Source organism: Zonotrichia leucophrys, chromosome 15, assembly GCF_028769735.1.
Source record: "Zonotrichia leucophrys gambelii isolate GWCS_2022_RI chromosome 15, RI_Zleu_2.0, whole genome shotgun sequence".
NCBI classification, from domain to species: Eukaryota; Metazoa; Chordata; class Aves; order Passeriformes; family Passerellidae; genus Zonotrichia; species Zonotrichia leucophrys.
Genome location: NC_088185.1, coordinates 9,608,739 through 9,616,258, shown reverse-complemented (window position 1 = coordinate 9,616,258; position 7,520 = coordinate 9,608,739). Strand labels below are relative to the sequence as shown.

The window sequence follows — 7,520 nt, the reverse complement described above, 5'->3', positions numbered from 1 at the left end:
CCCCTGCAGCCAGCTGAGCTGCTCTGGTCCCCTTCATGACTCCAAGGAACCCCCAGAGGTCCTTGTTCCAGGTCCAGCCTGGAGCAGTGACACCAAAGATGAGTTTTCAGTGAGGTTGTGCTCAGCTCTGAGATGCCCAAACCCAGCAGAGCTATGTCTGGCACATCTGTGGTGCTCACACACTGCTGGGAATAAAATCCTGGGGAAACAGTCCTGGAAGGGTTTGGCCAGGAGCCAGTGACCCCAGGGAAAAACTGAGGTGTTTTTATGATTATTCTGGCACAGCTTAGGGAAGCTGGGTGCATAAACTGTGCCTGGTGGTTCAGGTGGTTTCCTACAGGAGCTGTCCCTGCTCATCTCCCACACCATCCCAACAGCCCCAATTCCCCTGTTTTTAGCCCTGTGTCCTGCTGGAAGGTGACAAGGCAGTGGTGGTGTCATCCCCACAGTCCCCAGGCACCATCAGGAGCCCACATGTGCTGTCCCACATCCGTCCATCCATCCCTCCATCCATCTGCCTGATAAACCCCTAATGAACCTCCCAACTCTGCCTCTTCCCAAAGAATAAACCAGCCCTGGCCCAGGCGGTTAATATTTAACTGAATAAGGGCCATAAATATGGAAAATGGGACTTTTAATTAAATAAGCAGCTTTTAAAAGGGCCCTTGGGCCGAAGAGGCTTTTGTTTAAATATGATTGATTTGACACGTCCTTTCCCTCCCGCTTCCCGCCGCTCTCTCCCTCTCCTGCCTGGTGCAGGGGTGGGAAGCAGGGATGGGAAGCAGGGATGGGAAGGAGGGTGCAGGATGGTCCTGCTGCAGGGCCCTGTGCCTGCCTGTGCCCCCAATCCTGCCCACAGCCTCGGGCACCCAGCCCTGGGAGCATGGGGGCACCTGGATGGGCATCAAGCACAGACAGATAATCTGGTTTTTACCTCTAAATGGGAGCAGGAGGTTTGCCCTGGCTGCTGAGCCACCCCGGGGGTACTGGGGTGCCCCTTGCACCCCCTGGGGCAGCACTGACCCCCCATCACATAACCCTGTGATTGTCCCCATATGGAGGATGTGATGGGTCCCTTACAGAGGTGACAGAAGGGAAACTGAGGCAGGCAGCAGCTGGGCAGCACAGCCAGGGGAAGGGACTTTTCTTGGTGCTTTGGGGCTGGATTCACCCCCCAAAATTTCCTCACACACACACACACACACACACACACACAGACTCTGGGAGCCAACATGGAGTAAAACCAGTTCCTAATGACTCTGCTGTCCCTGACATTTGGGCACTGCCTGCTGGAGCAAGCGGCACTAATTACTTCTTCCTCAGCCAGGCACGAAGGGAGCAGGGGGTTCAGGGAGTGCCAGGATCTTCCCAGCCTTGGGGAGACCCTGGAGGGGTGTTGAGGGCCCTGTCCAGACCAGCAGGGGCACCCCTGAGCAGCTGATGGACCCAGCGTGCTCCCAGGAGCAGCACCAGGCCTGGCTCTGCAAGGAACACGCCTGGGGTGAGCTCAGGGGCTCAGGGGGGCTGAGGGGCAGGAACCCTTGGGAAAAGGTGGGACAAGGACCAGAGCTGCACCCACATGGGCAGGGGAGGATGCAGTGCCCATCTCTGGCTCCTGTGGGGGTTTGAGGGACAGAAATCCTTGGGAAAGATGGGAAAAGCACTAGAGCTGAACCCATGTGGGCAAGGGAGGATGGAGTGCCCATCCCTGGCTCCTGTGTGGCACAGAGAAGCTGGGGAAGGATGTCCCCAGATCTGAATGGCCCAGACTGAGGGACAGGGACAGAGCAAGAGAAGAGGAGCCCAGGGAGGTCACTCTCAGCTGGTTCCTCCTGTGTTTTCCACCTGTGGCTGTCCCAGTCCATCCCCCATGGATGGCACAGCCCTCAGGCTGCCGTGGCAGGTTTCAGCTGAGAACACACAGTTAATTATCTCCACAAACAACTCAGGGCAAGAAAAGTGTTCCCTGGGCCCAGACCTGTTGCTTGGATGGGATTTCATGAGGGAGGATGTGAAAATGGGGGGAAAAAAAGAGAAAATGTGGAAAAGAGCAGGTAAGGATTCACATCACTTCTGGGTATCCTTGGGTGTGGAAATGCCCAACACCAGGTGCCCAGAGCCAGACTGTGCTGCCAGGGGTGCTGTCCCACAGGAATGTCAGTAGGATCCCCTCAGGCTGGGTGGATCCCTGTGGAATGTGCCCAAACTCTGCCCAGTGCTGGGTGCCCAGAGGTCTGGGAGCAGGCAGGTGTCCCTCAGTGCTGGCACTGCTGGATATTCCAGGCACCCTGAGGTCACTCCAGATCCTAATCCCTCAAACCATCACTGAAGTTTTTGTGTTTTCCCTTTAAAGCAGCCAAGGCACAGCCTGGATGAGCTGGTGATGAGCTGCCCCCTCCCAGGGCTCCTCTCCTCCAAACCCCCCTGTGGCACCCCCAGGTTTGGGTGCCCATTCCAAGGCACTGCAGTGTCCTCATTTTTCTCCCTCTGCAATCTGGGCACGTCTCAGCCCTGGTGTGCAGCTTCTGAGCAGCCAAACATCCCAGAATCCTGGAGTTCCCTTCATCCCAGCCCTTCCCTCTGGTGCCAGTGCTGCTGGGAGGACAAGGGATGGTTTTTGGAAGGGGCAGCTCAGGAAGGAGGTGGTGCCAGAGGACAAACCTGGGCAGGAGTTTCTCAGCTCTGCTCATCTCCTGCTGGTGCTACCTGAGGGTTTAAAGGTTTTCAATGCCTGAACGGATGATTTAAAAAGCAAATTGTAAACCTATCCCAGCTGGAGATGGGAGAAATCCTTGGCCCATGGGTTGGGGTGTCCTGGATGATCACCATGAGTGGATCAGATGTGGTCCCCAGTGTGACACTGAGCCTGAGTCCCCCTGAGCTCCAGGGATGCTGTGGCTGCAGCATTTTTGGATGCTGAGGGCTCCTAAAATCTCCCCCCTCCCAAACCCTGAGCCAGCCCATCTGATGTGCTCAGCCCTGATGGAATCAGTGACATTTTCATGGATTCAGGCTCAAATTAACCTCGGTGAGTAAACCAATCTGGCCAGAGGCACCACCCAGGGGGATCTGATGCCACCAGCAGATCCCAACTCCGGGCTGCTCCTGGGGGGTGGAGGCAAAAGGCAGAGCTCCTCCTGGCACTGTAGAGATAGAGATTTATTTTTTTTAAAAAATAAAAAAAAAAAAGGGGAGGGGGAAGGGGGTAAAAAAAGGCCCCGTGTTTGCAGCCAACACGTGTAATCTGTTGCAGCCCTTGTCAGACAAAACAGTTTTGCCGTAAGACAGCGATTCCCAGAGGGGAAAGGGGCGAAGTGAAAATACTTTATCAGCTGCCTACATATGTAAAGCAGTACCCTGGTTGAAAAGCAAAGCCTCTTTCCCTTTGAAAGCTGGGAAGGGAGAGACGGGAGGCGACTGCCTGCGAGCGGGGACAGGAATGACACAGGCACAAAGCCCAGCACAGCAGAGCCCAGGCCTCCCTCCTCAACTGCTCTTATCTCCCCATCAGCCCCAAAAACTACCTGGCTGTGGAGAGGAAACAAAGGCAAACAAAACCCAGATGTGCCTCAGCTTGGGAAACTAAAATGTACAGGAATTATTGCTCTTATTTCCCTATCTGCTCCAAAACTGCTCTTATCTCTCTATCGGCCCCAAAAAACTACCTGGCTGTGAAGAAAAAACAAAGCCAACCAAAATGAGGACGTGGCTCAGTTTGGGAAATTAAAAACACGGTTTGTAATGCAGAGAATTAAAAAATGGTTTTTAATGTACAGGAATTATTGCTCTTATCTCTCTATCAGCCCCAAAACCTACCTGGCTGTGGAGAAAAAATAAAGCCAAAAAACCCTCAGATGTGGCTCAGCTTGGGAAACTAAAAAGATGGTTTTTAATGTACAGGAATTATTGCTCTTATCTTCCTATTGGTCCCCCAAACCTACCTGGCTGTGGAGAAGTAACAAAACCAACCAAAACCCACATGTGGTTCAGTTTGGGAAATTAAAAAGATGGTTTTTAATGTACAGGAATTATTGCTCTTATCTCCCTATCGGCCCCAAAAACCTACCTGGCTGTGGAGAAGAAACAAAGCCAACCAAAACCCAGATGTGGGTCAGTTTGGGAAATTAAAAATATGGTTTTTAATGTACAGAATGTGGTTTTTAATGTACAGAAATTATTTAATTCAGATATTAAGAGCAGGTTCTGTCAGTCCCCAGGTCAGCAGGGAAGTGTCCATTGCTCCAGGCTCCTCTTCCCTCAGGTTGGGCTGAGATGAAGGGAATCAATCCCTGCCTGGATTTAAGAAGTGATGCTCAGGAGCTGCCAGCAGACAAGGGTTTTCCTTCCTCTCTGAATTTCAAAGGCTGGGAATCCCAGGACCTGGACACAGGGCATAAATCAGCCCTTGGGTTCACAGGATGAGTGGACTCCAGTGGCAACAAGTGGGCTGGCTCCTCATGGAGGCTTGTCCTGCTCCATCCATCAGTCAGAAACCTGAGAAGGTGGGGAAAAAAAATGAATTCCATGTAGCAGCTCCCTCAGCAGGACAGAGAGGGGACAGGGGGGACACAGAGCTGGGCTGGAGAGCCCAGGAGGGGCTGAGATCCCAGGGCACTTCCATGGATGGGGATGCACAGAGGCAGGAGGGAGATAAGGAATGGGATTGGGGGGGTGAGGGGGGCAAAGGAAGGAGGGAAGCAGGAGAAGGGCAGGCAGGGAGGCAGAGGGGGGAGAGGGAAGGAGCCTACACTGCCCATCTGGGCCATGCATCACATTGAAATTGTCCCGCATTAAAAATTCACCAGCCAGTGAATTTTCAAGGGATTTGTAGTAATTAGATGACAAAATGCTGGCAAATCTCAGGCTTGCCAAAGATGTTACTCAGGGGTCAAAGACTCGACACTTTTGGCTGGGTAATTTGTAAGTGTCAATCACACTCAGGCATCAGAGGGAGAGGAGAGCTCCAAGGGCTGAATCCTAACGAAGCCCAAGGCTCCTGCCTGCTGAGCCCCCTCCTGCTGCCACCCAGGCCTCAGACCCCCAGCTGAAACCACACTGGGCTGGTTTGCCTTCTCATTTGTTAAATTAAAAGAAGAAACTTCCCAGTTTTGCTTTTCAGCAGGGACAGCTGCTGCTCTGCTCTGCTGGGGTGATGTGCCTGTCCTGTTTATGTTGCTGGGGCGATGTAGCCCTGCACCAGCTCTTCTGCCACCTGGGTGGAATTGCTCCTGGGCCAGTCCACCCTGCTGCTTCCTGGGCTGAGCTGGAAATGGAATTAAAGCATCTCCTGCCTTGTTGCTGCTTCCCCATTGGGTCAGGGAGACTTTGGGGCCACCAAAGCAGCCCCATGAGCTGTGTGTGCCTGCCTCAGGCTGAGCCCACGGCAGCAGCTCATCCCACACACCCACCCAGAGCTTGGGGGAGCAATGTAAAAGTTTTCTACATCATCAGCTTAAAACCAAACCACAAAATGCAGAAATTAATGCTTTGCCCAAAACAGCAGGGGAGATCCCTGTCCCAGCCAGGGAGCTCCAGTGTGGGCTCAGCCTTGCTGGGGCTGAGGTTAAGCCTGGGCTTTGCTGCTGGGTTTGGGGGCAGAGGATGGCTCAGAGGGGTGGCTGCCTAACCTCAGATCTCTCCTGGAGAGATTTTTGCTTTTTGTGGTCTGGTTTCTAAGCTGATGAAGTAAAAAGCCCTGGATTTCTCAGCCCCCCCAGCACCAGGAGGATGGCTGCACCAGGGGCTACACTTACATCCAAAAAGATTTGGGGTCAGCACTGTGGGAGAGGCAGGAGCCTGCTTTACTCTCCATCCCTCGTGGCCTATAAAGCTGTCCTTGTCACCCCTGCCAAACCCCACCTCCAGCTCTGGATGTGAGGGATGATTGAGGCTCTGAGGGAGAGATGGGGAGGCCCTGGCCATCAGCTCTGAGGTGCTGTGGCATCTCACAGCACCCATCACACCCCAGGGAGAAACACTGCACACCCCAAACCCCTTTGCAGAGCAAAGGAAGTCCCAGAGCAAAGGAAGCTGAAGGAGGTTTGTTGGCTCCATCCCTCCCAGAGTGCTGGATTTGGGGAGAGCTCTTAATCCAGTGGTGTGGGGAGGGGAGAGAAGGGAAAGGGAGGGAAAGGGCAGGAGGGAAATCACTTCTGACAGAGCTGCTGTGGGTTAGGTGAATGCAGAGCCATTCTTGCTGCAGGGCAGCAGCACTGGGAGAGCTGCAAAAGGAGGCAAGCAGCAGCGTGATCTCTCCAGTGTGATGTGCCCCAGACACGGGAGCTGAGGGGACTGGGAATGTGGCAGGAGGGTCCTCAATTTCCAAAGTCCCTCAGCAGCTGCAAAACACCTTGCAGGGCAACCTTCCTCCAGCTCCTCATCAGCTGCACTTCCAGCTCCTACTCAAATAGCCCAAATCATGGGCTGAGGTCTGCAGGGGGCTGGGCTGAGGGGTTTTCCCATGGTTTTATCTTCACTTGATCTAACAGTGCCTTCAGATGCTGCTGGAAGGATTTTTTGGGAAGCAGCAGGGAAGGACTGTGCCTGTCCCTGCTCTGCCCAGTGCTGGGCACCAGGAGCCATTCCCTGCTCACAGGGGGTGTCCCTGGGATGTTTCCTGCCTGTCAGAGCCTGCTGCTGGCAGATGGAGACCCCCAGCCCCACCCCACTGCAGCTGAGCACAGCTCCTGCCACTGCCCTGCTTGCAGGAGAAAATGAGCCAGAAAATGCCAAATTTTAGTTGAGGGAACATGAAGAAAACCTTTTCCCCTCAGATCACCTCTCCTGACACACCACAGCCCTTACTGCCCTCCCACTCTGCCCCAGCAGCTTTGCTGTACCCTGAGCTGGGGATGATGCCACATGTGGGGACATGGTGATGCTGGCTCTGTACCCCCCTGGTCCCCAGCAGCCCACCATGGTCCTGGGGCTGGAACAGAGAGACAAACCTCATTACAAGGCACTAATTACAGCCTGTGGAACGCAGGCACTGTGCTCCTGCAGCTCCCAGGGAGGTGAGACCCTCCCTCCTCCAGGATCCTGCCCACCCCCCTGCTCCTGTGCTGCCATCACTTCCTGCACACCCCCAGCTCTGCTCTGCTCTGCCTCCTTCCCCAGCTCCAGTTTGGGGTGAAAGCCTCCCTGATTAGCCAATTTGGATCCCTATTTGCTGTGAATTACTGAGCCTGATTATTATTCATGGCTGGCGAAGGCTGAGCTCCCAAGCCCGGCCATGCGGTTTCTCTTCCCCTCCAGTGCACACATTTAGGGAAAACAGGAGGCAGAGTGCCTCACTCAGGGAAGCTGCACCCTCCTCCTCCTCCTCCTCCTGCTGCATTTCCTGCTGAGGAAGGTGCTGCTGGAAGCTGGAATGTGGTGCCAAACACCGGTGGTGCTGTGACCCAGGGTAAAGTCCAGATGTGTTGGAATATTGGCCCCTTCCAACTCAGCTTCTCCTGGGACTCTGGGATTAAGGAGAAGCTCCCCAAATCTCCCAGTCAGCATCCAAGTCAACTCTCTCA

The 7,520-nt window shown here is 54.2% G+C and overlaps 1 protein-coding gene across 2 annotated transcripts in view; it reads right to left on the bottom strand.

Moving 5' to 3' along the window:
• Positions 1 to 4,111: 4,111 nt before the first annotated feature.
• RBM19 (RNA binding motif protein 19) overlaps positions 4,112 to 7,520 on the bottom strand; it is a 52,283-nt gene continuing 48,874 nt past the window's right edge. For both annotated transcript variants that reach the window (XM_064727033.1, XM_064727034.1), the window contains exon 25: positions 4,112 to 4,494. The gene's annotated coding sequence lies outside the window, so the exon portion shown is untranslated. The remainder of the gene's footprint in view (positions 4,495 to 7,520) is intronic.